At 45.5% G+C, this 13,732-nt stretch overlaps 1 protein-coding gene across 2 annotated transcripts in view; it reads left to right on the plus strand.

Annotated features, from left to right (window-relative positions):
- The window catches only part of TMEM184A (transmembrane protein 184A), a 426,102-nt gene that overhangs the window by 230,002 nt on the left and 182,368 nt on the right, over window positions 1-13,732 (plus strand). Inside the window, exon 1 of one of the 2 annotated variants that reach the window (XM_069647637.1) lies at window positions 11,536-11,624. The exons of the other annotated variant lie outside the window; for it this stretch is intronic. The gene's annotated coding sequence lies outside the window, so the exon portion shown is untranslated. Of the gene's footprint in view, window positions 1-11,535; window positions 11,625-13,732 lie in introns of those variants that run through there. 2 annotated transcript variants of the gene reach the window in all.

A 13,732-nucleotide genomic window follows, 5' to 3' on the forward strand; every position in this document is an offset into this window, starting at 1 on the left:
GAACAGTCGGAGTTAAAATCACCAGCCAAGATCAATTTCCCACAGGGATGTAGGGATCTACATGAAAGTACCATATCCGTTAAGCCTTCCAAAAAAGGCTCGAGGGCGACCATGCCTTTGTGCCAGTATACATTAATCAAGAGGAGATTAACCAATTGGTCAAGAGAGGAAGTCTCCATGACTAATACACCAAATGGTGTATCCTCGAGAACCCTATTCCTGAAACCCAAAGAAGCCCTGAATCCGATAAGAAGGCCCCCAGAGGCCCTCCCTCCTAAACTAGGTTTAGCATTTTGGGAGTGAATATCAAATCCATCGACAACGGGAGGAGAGAGTAACCAGGTTTCCTGTGTAAAGAAAAAAAAAAAAAAAAGCAATCTGAGGCAGTAATCATAAGTGCAGTCTGAGTTCGTGAACAAATGAGAATTTCCCCTGGAATTCCAGGAATGAAAAATAAAATCATTCAGGGCCTTAATGTTATCAGGAGTACCAGGGCACTTAAGAGAGTACTCATTTCCATAAACCTGAAGTGACCTGGGCCCAGTTTCTAGCATTGCCATTAAATCTGGGCGTAAATTGCCTCAGTTGAGGTTGTGAGGCTCTTTCCGGGTAAAAATCCATAGTGAGGTTTCCCCTATAGTCTTCACCCACATCATTTTCTCCAGAATGCTGATTGGGTTGTAGCAAATTTGCTTCAAAACCAAGCTGCAATAAACCTTCCCTTTGACCCATTATTAGTTCCAATTCCACTCTAGATTTCAGAATATTACTCATGTCTACACGTCCTTGAGTAGGAAAGTAAATCCTTTCCATGTCATAACTAGAGATAAGTGAAAGTGAAGGAAGTTGGTGGAAGATTTTTAAAATATTTCCACGATTCAGACAGATAGGGGTGTCTTGACCCCATAGACTAATAAGCTGCAAAGTTTCAATAGAATCTTTAACCTCGGTAGATTGAGTTAAAGAGTCAGTAATACTTTTTGTATATTGACTCAAAGAGTCAGCTTCCAGATCAGAGCCCCTAGCGCCCCTTAATATAGTCCTATTTTGGGTAACATGGGGACCCGCAGGGAATCTTTCATACAGAGTGGGAGAGTTCCCAATTTGGGTAAGTTCAGGCTCAGTGGCGAGACCTACAGAGCCACTTAAGGGCTTTGAGTGAGCGGAGTTGAAAAGGTTGGGCACATAGAGACCATCCACTGGTCTAAATCCCATAACACGCTCTCCCATTATAGACTCTGTGCTGGTCAAATGACCATCGGGCTGACAGGATGGATGGCCCTCTGTGAGGGGAAGAGTTGTAGTGGGAGCCCTAACCTGAGATAAGCCTGAAGTCAAATTACAGTCCACCCCAGTAAGTGAGTTTGAGTTCACAAGCTCCTAAAATAGTTGTTTCACCATGTCAAGATTGACAAGATTCACCGTTAGCGGGATAGAAGTGGGCTCAGAATGGATGGGGTTTATACCAGTTTGAGAAATAACTGTAATAGTTGAGGGTTCTACAGTCAGATCAAGAGGCAAGGGGTTACCTGTGATTTGTGTATTTAAGGTAACTGGAGCAATGTTATTTGGAGGCTGCGGATGAGTTAAACTTATCTTAGGATGACATATATCAAGAGTTTCCTCCCCCTGAATTATATTGCCCACCTCCTCACGGGGAATTGTATCCTTTGGGTTAGAGTTCCCTGGCAAAGTCTCGAGCTGACTGGAAGTAGCCGGAATAGTGGAAACAGAGGTTGAACGTACGACGACAACAGCCGCATTAGAGATAGCGGTATCGGTTATCACTGATTCCCCCAGAGTCTTAACCCCCTTCGGGGGGGAAGGAGTTGTAACACCCAAAGGAGCACATGCCTTGAACAGATTTTTAAAGAATTTGTTGGAGAAAGAATACATTTTTTTCGAATTCTTCTGATTTTTTTATTTGTTGGATATATTTTTTGTTACCTATATGAGCAGAGCCCTTTAAGGATACCATTTCCTTAGTGAGATCGATACAGTCAAGGGGCTTCTCCCAAGGAGGAGCTGATATAGAGGCAGAAAGGGGGACAGCAGTGTCCCCATTGAGTGATTCAACCGCTTCCGATGTGATAGGTTTGCCATAGAGTCCCTGGGAAGTGGAACTAGGGAGCTTGGGATTCAACCTCTCTTGGACTTTTTCCACCAAAGGATTAGGAATCACTTTAATGGGAGTGACACAAAATTTAGCATCAGGAGGATACACTAAAACGCCCTCAGGGTTTGAGGGGGGGATCGAAGAAAGTTGATCACCAGAACCTCTGTCCAGGCAAAGAGGGACAGTATTGACTTGGAGCATATTAAGAACGTCCCCCGGAGTACTATCTTTCTCCACAATGGGGACTCTATTGACCAGAAGCCCTTCCATATAGGATTGACTGGGAGGAATAGGGTCTGGGCACTGTTTTGTTAATGAGGGGTTATCCTCTTTAATAATTTTAACCAACACCTCGAATCTATCTAGGCCTTCTAGCCTAGTATAGATTTCAGAGAGGAGGAGAGATTGAGATCTAACCTCTGACCAAATGTTATCGTACAACCGAACTAAAAACCATATTGAGAGCAGATAAAGTAGGTTGAGTTAATTTTATTCTGTCGTCTGCCTCTTTAAGGGTATGGTGCATGCACGACTCACTTACATGGTCCTTTTGTAGATCTGGGAGAAGACCCCTTTCTCTTAGCCAATTTTGCTTCTCTGTGTACTCATCAATAAAATGTGTGAGTTCTGAGGGGGAACCCAAATAGGAGGCATCACAAGTTTGCTGAGTTACACTATTAGCATTAATAGCATTAGATCCCAAGTGGCTCTCAGCTATTGCCTTGTCTGAAAATGCTATAATGCTAATATCATCGTTATCAGCAAGATCTTCCATCTCCAATTTCTTTGCTACATTCGCCAGATGCGTATGGTCCAAGGAGGCCACTGTAGAAACTAAATGTGGGGGTTTGATGAGAGTACTAGTGGCAGTCCTTTGTCCAAAGAAATTGGAGATTTTTCCCCTTGAATAGGTTTGCCCTGTGTACCCATTCTAGGTTTTGGTTTGGGTGTGTGAAGTAAAGATTTTGTAAGTGGAGTTTTGAATACAATGGGTTTCTCCGTCGAAGTAGGAGCAGTAGTTACAGAGATAGCAGAAAGATTGACATGAATAGAGGAAGTGTAGTTAGCCTCCCTATCAGAGGAGGGTACCTCCGGTATTGTTAGGAAAACCCCTAGAAGTCTTTGGAAACACTGGAAGATTCACCATCCTCGGCGCACCCAGTGGAATTCAAGATGGCGCCTGTTGGATCACATTTCCAATACCTAACAGTGCAGGTCTAGTTCTCGTACTCAGCTTTCCGCGTGATCACTCCTACTTATACTCTGAATCACTAACACACTCTGCGTTGCTACTCTTTCACGTGTATGCATTGCTCCCTAACCCTTGGTTCTGTACTCTCCAGCAGTCCTTTCACCCGCATCCATTTCCCTTTCCTTAGCTCGGCTTTTGCCGTTCTAGCTGCTCGCAGCACCTTATTCTCCGCTCGGCTTTTGCCAAACTCTGGCCGTTTGCTGCTTCTCATCCACACGGCTTGCCGTGTTAGCTGCTCCTAGCCCCTCTCGGCATCTTATTCTCCGCTTCGGCTTCTGCCACTCCTGTGCTCACAGCTTCTGTTTTCCATTTCTCTTTCTGCTCCTTTCTTCCTTCAGCTATCAGCTTACCCTCGGCTCCTCTCCTCTTGCAGTCACTTTGTTTGTTTCTTTCTCCTCTCCTTCCTCTGGAGTCTCGTCTCTCGAGAGTCAGTTCACTTCTCCCGGTATTATTGGGTTCCTCCTCAGAAACTTACCTTGGATTACTCGTCCTCAGCATCCAGTCTTCAATCGAACAGCAAGCTTACTATTCTACTCTTCATTGAATCCTGCGGACTACTATTCACAATCGGAACCTGTCTGATTCTGGGTTTTCTTCCCCGCGAGGGTTTCCCAGGGGGTGGCCCCCTGGGTGCACAGAGTACTACTCGCGGTCTCTGGACTCCCGGGGGGACGTCTCTATCCTCTACAAACATCCTGATAAAACCCGAAGATTCGTGAGTACTATTCCTGGCATAAGAAAAGGCGGGGTGTTGAAAGAGATTGTAAGAGATAGCAACGCCTAAAAAAAAAAAAAAAATAGAAATCATGGAGCAACAGATACAGCAACTCGTAGCAGCTGTACATAATCTCAATACTGAAATGCAAACCCTGCGCAGTGAAAACACCATGCTTCGCCAAATAGTACACTCAAGAATTGAACTGCCTCCAGGACCCCTCCCTATGGGGAAATATGACGGCAATCCTAAGAAGCTAAAAGAATTTATCGACTCTTGTACGGTACAATTTACATTGAAACCGGCCTTTTTTCCTAACGACCGATCCAAGGTCAGCTTCATGATATCCAACCTTTCTGGGAGTGCTCTGGCTTGGGCTACACCCCTGGTGATCACTAATAATCAACACTTAGACTCTTTAGCCGGGTTCTCCCATAGCCTACAGGCCATGTTTGGACGCAGAGAATTAGTGGTCTCTGCACAAGAAAACCTCTTAGACCTGAAACGAGGAACAATGGAAATTCTGGCGTACATCACACAGTTCAAGCAATTGGCACATGAAACGGCATGGGCAGATGACGCCCTCATTACTATTTTTAGGAGAAACGTAAACGAAGACTTGAAGGACGAACTGTCTCGAGTACCTCGCCCACATAACCTCGCAGAGATGATTACACTCGTTCTACAGATGGATTACCGAATCCAAGAAAGGAATTTAGAAAGGAAGAAGGGAAAAGCCAAAGGACCTCCTCCGACTGTAAGAAGCGAATTTGCCAAGAACCCACGAACCCATGAGGAAGAACCTATGCAAATAGGAATCACCAGAGGTCCTCTTACCTCAGAAGAGAGAAACAGAAGACGCTCTCTGGGTCTCTGTATGTACTGTGGTTCGGACAAGCATGTTTTGAAGGACTGTAACCTAGTCCCTCCCCACCGTTCGGGAAACGCCTTCACCCGTTCATAAAGGGAACCATGAACGGGCATGGAACTCCGAGTTCCCTCAACGGAGTGGCTAATTCAACTCAAATGGTGGTTCTACCGGTAACATTCCGATTCAATGACGTTTCCCTCGAAAACGTTCCAGCTCTTGTAGATTGCGGGGCAGCGGGTCTTTTTATGGATACCGATTGGGCTTACAAGAACAAGAGACCCCATATGGCTAAAGAACTACCTGTCCCAGTCGAAGGAGTAGATGGAGAATCCTTATCCTCTGGACCCATACGAGCCAATACTTCCGTCCTCTCAATGAGGATATCTTCCCATGAAGAGGAGGTGATCTTTGATCTCATTAAGGCAGCTCACTACCCGGTAATCCTGGGAATACCTTGGTTGGCTAAACACAATCCCTATATCAATTGGAAGGCTGGAACCATGTTTCTGGGATCAGAATACTGTATCTCCACATGTCAACACAACGGTGCAACAGGTATACACACCTCCAATTCCCCTGTAATCTCTCAAAACTCTAATGCAGTGGTGCTAAATCTGAATTTGTTACCGGAATGTTACCACAAGTACTGTAAAGTATTCTCTAACGAGGAATTCAAGGAACTGCCTCCGCACCGGAGAGAAGATTGCAGTATAGATCTCATGCCAGACGCACAGATCCCATTCGGAAGGATGTACACCCTTTCTAATCCCGAAAAGGAAGCCCTGAAGGAATACCTTCAGACAAATCTACGCAACGGACTTATCACGGAATCAAAAAGTCCTGCTGGAGCGTCCTTGTTTTTCATACCGAAAAAAGACTGCAAGGAGCTGAGACCGTGCATCGATTATAGAGGTTTAAATAGGGTCACCTACAAGGATCGATATCCCTTGCCTTTGATTCAAGATATTTTAGAAGCGGTAAGGGTTGCCTCCATTTTCACCAAACTGGACCTGAGAGGCGCTTATCATTTAATTCGGATCAAAAACGGAGACGAATGGAAGACAGCATTCCGCACCCCTTTTGGGCATTATGAATATCACGTTATGCCTTTCGGCCTGGCCAATGCTCCATCAGTTTTCCAAAGATTCGTTGACCACTTGTTTTCAGATTTATTACTTCATTCACTGATAGTATATCTTGACGATATATTTGTCTTTTCTACCTATCTACAGGAGCACATATCTCATGTTTCAGAGGTGCTACATCGCCTACAAGACAATCACCTTTTCGCCAAATTAGAGAAATGCTCGTTTCATCAAGAAAAGATTCCTTATTTGGGATTTATTCTTTCCAAAGAAGGGGCTTCCATGGACCCCAACAAGGTACAAGCCATTTTGCATTGGAAGGCTCCACAAGGAGTCAAAGAAATCCAGAGGTTTGTTGGCTTTGCGAATTTCTACCGGAAATTTATACCCAACTTCTCCAAAGTCATCAAACCATTGACTACACTCCTACAGAAAGGAAGGAAATACGTGTGGTCTACGGAAACACAACAAGCCTTCGACGATCTTAAGTCTGCCTTTTCATCCGCTCCCATCCTTAGATTGCCAGACCAAACCAAACCATTCCTACTAGAGACTGATGCTTCTCATTCAGCTATAGGAGCGGTCTTGAAACAGACTTCTCTTAGCGGCAAAGAGCATCCCATTGCCTATATGTCGAAAACCTTGGCTTCCTCGGAACAAAACTACACGGTTCTGGAAAAGGAATTGCTCGCCATTAAGAAAGCATGCCAAGAATGGAGACATCTTCTGGTAGGAGCAAGACATCCCGTAACTATCAGAACCGACCACCGGAACCTTAAAGTCCTTCAGAATTTCGAGTGCCAAAACAGCCGCCAAGCCCGATGGGCCTATTTCTTCTCTTCTTTTGATTTTAAGATCACCCACATTCCAGGCACCTGTAACCAAATGGCTGATGCCTTGTCTCGCAGTCTACAAACAGAAGACAATTCAGTAAAGGAGAAGATATTTCCGCAAACTACCTTTGTTTTTGTAGTCTCTTCATTTCTCCAAGATGTCTGCAGTCAAATGAAAAACATAACAGATAGTGATATCCAGAAATACCAGCTTCAGGAAGAACATGGTCTATATTACTTTTGCACTAATCTGTTTGTACCTACAGAAAACCTAAGACAGCAAGTATTACACATGTGCCACGATCACAGAGTAGCAGGTCACAGAGGAATAGCCAACACTCAAGAACTGATCAGCCGTCATTTTTGGTGGCCCACCTTATCTGCAGACGTTAAAGACTACGTTTCTTCGTGTGTCATCTGTCTGCAAGAAAAGACACCAAGGAGGCTCCCAGTAGGAAAGCTGGTCCAACCCGCTCTACCCGACCAACCGTGGGAAAAAATCTCTACAGATTTTATTGTAGACTTACCATCTTCAAATAATAATACCACGATAATGGTGACAGTGGATTCAATGACCAAGATGGCACACTTTATTCCCATGAAAAAACTCCCAACAGCAGCTCAGATGGCCTCCTGTTTCTTACGGACAATATTCCGATTGCATGGACTCCCCAAAAACATCATTTCCGATAGGGGACCACAATATATATCGACATTCTGGAAAAATCTATGCCAATCCTTAGGAATACAAAGAGATCTGACCTCTGGATATCATCCACAATCTAATGGTCAGACAGAGAGGCTGAATCAGTCTTTAGAACAATACCTTAGATGCTTCATTTCGGCTACCCAAGACAACTGGGACGAATTCCTTCCCTATGCGGAAATAGCATACAACAATTCTCAACACTCTGCTACCAAGATGTCTCCCTTCTACTGTACCTACGGATATCATCCTGTAATAATCCCTACCACTCCTCCCAGAATTACCAACTCTCCTGCAGTAGAAGAATTGGTGGCCAACATTCAGTCTGGACATGCCCTAGCCCGTACAGCTCTCAAGGAAACACAAGAAAAGACTAAGAAACAAGCTGACAAGCGAAGATCCCAAGAACCCACTTACCATCAAGGGGATTTGGTATGGTTGTCCTCCCGATACCTCCCAAAGAGACTGATACCTACTAAACTGTCCCCCAAATTCTTTGGTCCATTTACAGTTTCCGGAGCAGTAGGGAAGGTGGCATATCGCATTCAGCTACCTCCTTCTTGGTCTAGGATACATAATGTATTCCATGTTTCTCAGTTAAAGGCCAATGTTTCAGACAGGTTCCAAAGGCAAGATAGAAACAAACCATTGCCTATTGACTCCTCTGAAGGACAAGAATATGAAGTATCAGCCATAGCGGACTCCAGATACCATCGGGGAGTTCTTCAATATCTCCTAGATTGGAAAGGTTATGGACCTTCTGACAGGACTTGGGAACCAGCTTCTGCAGTTCATGCGCCTACACTGGTGCGCCGATTCCACAGGGCTCAACCGTGGAAACCCGGACCATCCACCCCGCGGGAGGGGCATACTGTTAGGAAAACCCCTAGAAGTCTTTGGAAACACTGGAAGATTCACCATCCTCGGCGCACCCAGTGGAATTCAAGATGGCGCCTGTTGGATCACATTTCCAATACCTAACAGTGCAGGTCTAGTTCTCGTACTCAGCTTTCCGCGTGATCACTCCTACTTATACTCTGAATCACTAACACACTCTGCGTTGCTACTCTTTCACGTGTATGCATTGCTCCCTAACCCTTGGTTCTGTACTCTCCAGCAGTCCTTTCACCCGCATCCATTTCCCTTTCCTTAGCTCGGCTTTTGCCGTTCTAGCTGCTCGCAGCACCTTATTCTCCGCTCGGCTTCTGCCAAACTCTGGCCGTTTGCTGCTTCTCATCCACACGGCTTGCCGTGTTAGCTGCTCCTAGCCCCTCTCGGCATCTTATTCTCCGCTTCGGCTTCTGCCACTCCTGTGCTCACAGCTTCTGTTTTCCATTTCTCTTTCTGCTCCTTTCTTCCTTCAGCTATCAGCTTACCCTCGGCTCCTCTCCTCTTGCAGTCACTTTGTTTCTTTCTCCTCTCCTTCCTCTGGAGTCTCGTCTCTCGAGAGTCAGTTCACTTCTCCCGGTATTATTGGGTTCCTCCTCAGAAACTTACCTTGGATTACTCGTCCTCAGCATCCAGTCTTCAATCGAACAGCAAGCTTACTATTCTACTCTTCATTGAATCCTGCGGACTACTATTCACAATCGGAACCTGTCTGATTCTGGGTTTTCTTCCCCGCGAGGGTTTCCCAGGGGGTGGCCCCCTGGGTGCACAGAGTACTACTCGCGGTCTCTGGACTCCCGGGGGGACGTCTCTATCCTCTACAAACATCCTGATAAAACCCGAAGATTCGTGAGTACTATTCCTGGCATAAGAAAAGGCGGGGTGTTGAAAGAGATTGTAAGAGGTATGAGCTTAACAGAAGGACCAACATGGTTCATAGAGCCCTCTAGAGGGGGTGGGGGTTGTAGATCAATCACCATCTTTGGTAAAGGGAGGGGCAACCTAGGTTGTAATTGGGCGGGGTTTGGGTGTGTAGTGTTCACCGTACTATTATTCGGGCGATCAGTACCCTCCCTTGCCCTAGATCGGGAACCAGCTTCCTCCAAATTCAGAGCTATAGTAGTTGCTAGTCGTTCTTCCTGTGCATTTATGGAGATATCTTGTTTTACCAAAGAAGATGCAACTATTATTGATTGGGGTACGTGGGATAATACCCATCAAATTGAGTAGAGCAGACCTATCTTGTGAGTGGATTTGGGCATGGGCCACACTTTTTAGTAGAGGACAGTCCAAGGAGTTCTCTACTAATGGGTGTTGTGTCTTACCCAAAGGGGTAGGAATAGGGTTCGTAGAGATGGTAGAGTCTAGGAGAGCAAAAGAAGCCTCCATAGTGGCCTGGCTCCTAAGTCCCTTCCGTGACATCCAAACAATGAGAGATAAATATCATAGAGAAGAGAGTGCTCAGGTACTTAAAGCAGTGAAGCAGCAAACAGTTAAAAAATGCACTGAGTGAGGGGAGTGGCTAGGAAAACACGAAACACTACCCCAAGAACAAGTTAAAAATAAAACACAGATTAATATAGATCCTTTGCTAAAATCAAGGAGATAGATAAGAAGTATATCAAAAGTACTCCCTTAGAATGTTGTGTTAAAAGTCATAAGCTGGATAATAGTTCCAGGAAAACAGGAGACAACTAAAGATGCACTCAGTATCATGGTAAGGAACGCCCGACAGCTTAAGGAGCTGCCAGAGTCCGACTCTCCCCCCTTACCCTAAATACTGGTTAGAGTTCAATCAAGTGGAGTGGCAGCTCATAGCCGCAGTCTGGATTACTCACAGGTCCGTTGCACAGGTCACAGCCGAACAGTAAAACAGCAGCTCCAGCCCTTACTGCCTCCAGGGCTTAACGCCGCAAGGGTGGCTGTGTGCTGGTTAAGAACCTCCTTGCGAGGTCAAGTGCAGCAGTCATGTGATCAGGAGGTCCGCCTTCCGTCATCGTAGCAGCTGAAGCAGCAAGAGCAGGTGGCTCGCAGTGCTGCCTTAAACGTGTGCAAATTCGTAATCCAGCAGTGTAGAACACAGAGAGACCAGCACTTTTAAAATGCAGCTTCTGTTTGTGCTTACAGGAACCAGGCTGACCCAGGTTCCATGTCATCTCTGATCTAAGCACATCTTGCAGGAGGCAAGATACTACATTTTGGCGACGAGGTAGCCTTGAACCCGGAGGAAGGTGGGAGAATGAAGGAGAAGTGAAGGAGAGAAAGCCTGATGCCAAGTACCAGCTTTGTGAAGTGCTGTTTTGGTGAACTGGTGAGGAAAAGTGAAGTTTGGTGCCAATGAAGGAGATGGCTGTGGCATCGGAGGCATCAGACAGGCTATGGAAGAAGCCTGAAGCCTATCCATGGGGCAGGAGTAGTATTGGGCCCTGGTGAAAGGTTGGGGGCCGAGTGGCAGAAGAAAGTTGCCACTAGTGAGCAGCCCGGTGTATAACGGAGGATCCGAGCGCTGTTGCGCTCCTGATGAGCAAGGGCTTCTGGGACCTGCAGTCTGTGGGGAACTTTCTGGAGTCAAGTCAAGGTACTATAAAAAAAAAATCTAATGGGGCGTTTTTGGAGGGTCCCTGGGGGCCGTGGGTGGCGCGCGCCCAGGCGAGTCCCCCTGCGTTCCAGCCGTGCCGTGGGGCTGGAACGCACAGAATGCTGCCCTTCGCCATTATGTGGGCTCCGGAGCTGTGCAGTTACAAGTGAAGGCCCACATAAGGCCCTAATGTCGCATCAGCGTGATGTTGTTTCAGGAAGTGTTGTGGAACTTTCGTTGTTCGTGTCCCATTGTATATGCAAGCCGCATCGTTCCCAGATGTGGAGTTCCATATGAGAGGGTTTTTTTTGTTTTTTTTTTACACACAGCGGGGTCACCGGAGATGTCGGCAAAGCAGAGACATCGGGAGTTTAAAAAAGGAACTGGAACAATGTGATGTGGACAAAAAGCAGCAGCGAGCTGCCTAGAGAACTGTGAAGCTGCCTGGTACTGTCGTAGCGGCATACATTTTGCCAATGTCTTCGCCAGAAGTTTGTTCTGGCGAAGACATTGGCATTAGAGATTTGGTAACAGCGTGCAATGCGGCCGCTCGTTTATGAAGTGGAGGTGCACAGTCTGAGTAAGTTATGTGCAAATGTTTAGGAATTTAATTTCTGGCATTGTGATATTATGGGAAATGTTATGGATACATGAAGAAATCATTTCAAATCCGCTAGTACATGGGATTATCAGTGCATTTTGACGAATATTATGAACTTTGATGCTTAACGTGCAGGGTTGTGCAGAATGAATAAGGTTCACAGAGATTCATTTTTTAAACGAATCTATGAGGATGAAAATACAATTTGGTATCCATGAGCTTTGGTGTGCAGTGTGTGACGTAGGCTAAAAGGTGGGAGAAATGAATTTTAAAAGGAATTGCATTTGTTTTAATAATGTAAAATAATTAAGTTTTCGTCAAGGAGTATAATTATGATAATGGTTTTTAAAAGTTGAAATGTCCACAGAGTTCTTTTAAATAATGTGAAATTGCACAGGGATGTTTAAATATGGGGAGTGCCTCAATTAAGAGTTAATTAGAAATCACTTAGGATGTTCATGGTGATTTCACGTGCGCCCCAGCATGGTGACTAATCACCACCATGGCTGGTGATGCAACACATCCTTATGTTAGGAAATGCATGTTTTAATGCACATTTGTGTGTAGTGAAGATGTGTTGTGGACAGTGAGTTGGAGTCTGTGAGCGCAAGTGTTGAGTGTATGTGACGCAAGGGTGCGCACACGAGGTAGTATGTGGTGTAGTGGTTTGTGTATGTGAGGGGTAGCACGTGTGTGTGTGTGTGTAGCAGTTGTGTGCACGTGAATGGTAGCATGTGTGTGTAGCGGTTGTGTACATGTGAGCTGCAGCACGTTTGTGGTTGTGTACGTGTGAGAGTTAGCACGTACACGTGTCTGGAGTGGCATGCATTGTTTGGTGGGGAGGCTTCCATACGCTGGCCAGGTGTGTTTGCAGTAGTATTGAAAAACCTTTGTAGGAATCCCACATGTTTTTTATTTATTTGTTGGGCACTTTTAGGAGTGCTCCTGTGATTTTGCCCTTTGAGTAGGGTAGTTGTGTAGGTTGGATACGGAGTGCTCCAGTGAGTATAACCCCTTGAGTAGGGTAGTTGCTTAGACACCAGGGCAAGGGGCCCCTGTTGTAGTTTGGAGATTGTTTTAATGCTGGTTGTGCGTGTGAATTTTGGGGCAAGGCGCCCTTATTGTAGTAGTTAGTGCGTTGTAGGTGACCGCACATGTTCTCTAGTGTTGAGGTTGGTGTCTTTTAGGAGTAAGGTAAGTTCAGACTCCTAGTGGTTGTTCTGTGATGCCAGGCGGTGCAGTGTAGAGTGAAGTATTGTAGTTTAGCACGCCAGTTGATTTTGGTTGATAATTTGTTTTGGAGTGGCACACAGATTTTAGGCCAGTGTTGTGAGTGTGGTTTCTTTTTGGGTAAAGGTGTGGTTGTCGAAGACCAGTTGAACCACACACTGGCAGGTGTTACTGATGATTAATCTATGTTTAAAGAATCTAATTTGGTCATTTTTGGAAAGTTTAGGACTGCACTACAAACATTTTCCATATTTTGTGTGCGTCTGAACTGTTGCAAATTTTGAGTTTTGCATTGCACTACAGTTTACATTCTTGTGGTGTTTATTTTGACGGTTTTGCATAGTTCTCCCTGTGCATAGCTCACACACCACACCCTTCCTTTTGTGGTTGTGTTTTGTGATTTTTGTTATCTTTGTGTTTTGCTATATTTTCCATCCTTTTTCACGTTTTCTTTGGGGAGTAGGGATGAGGCATGTTTTGTTTGTGGGTTGAGGCATGGTTGTTGGGTACATGATCGTTTCTTTGGAATTTTTAGTTGGCATGTTTGGGACGTTTTTTTGGGCCATTGAAGTAGTCACAGCTGTGGGGCTACAATGTTTTGGCAAGTGTTTACCCCAGTAGAGGGTCGTAGTTTGTGATCAGGTGTGGCAGACCTGTGGCCGGGGGTGGCAGTCCTGGCGGAAGGAGTTTAGTCTGTGAAGGTTTTAGTGTGTAGTTTGGTTTCATTGTCCTGTTGTGGGAAGGTACGTGATTGGTGGTGGCAGCACTGAGACCCCGGCGTGGCAGGCCGGGATAGAAGGAATTATGGTTCTTATGATTGTTGGTCCTAGGATGATAGTGGGTGTGATCTGTTACTG

Source organism: Ambystoma mexicanum, chromosome 2q, assembly GCF_040938575.1.
Source record: "Ambystoma mexicanum isolate Mex_15411 chromosome 2q, UKY_AmexF1_1, whole genome shotgun sequence".
Taxonomy (NCBI): Eukaryota; Metazoa; Chordata; class Amphibia; order Caudata; family Ambystomatidae; genus Ambystoma; species Ambystoma mexicanum.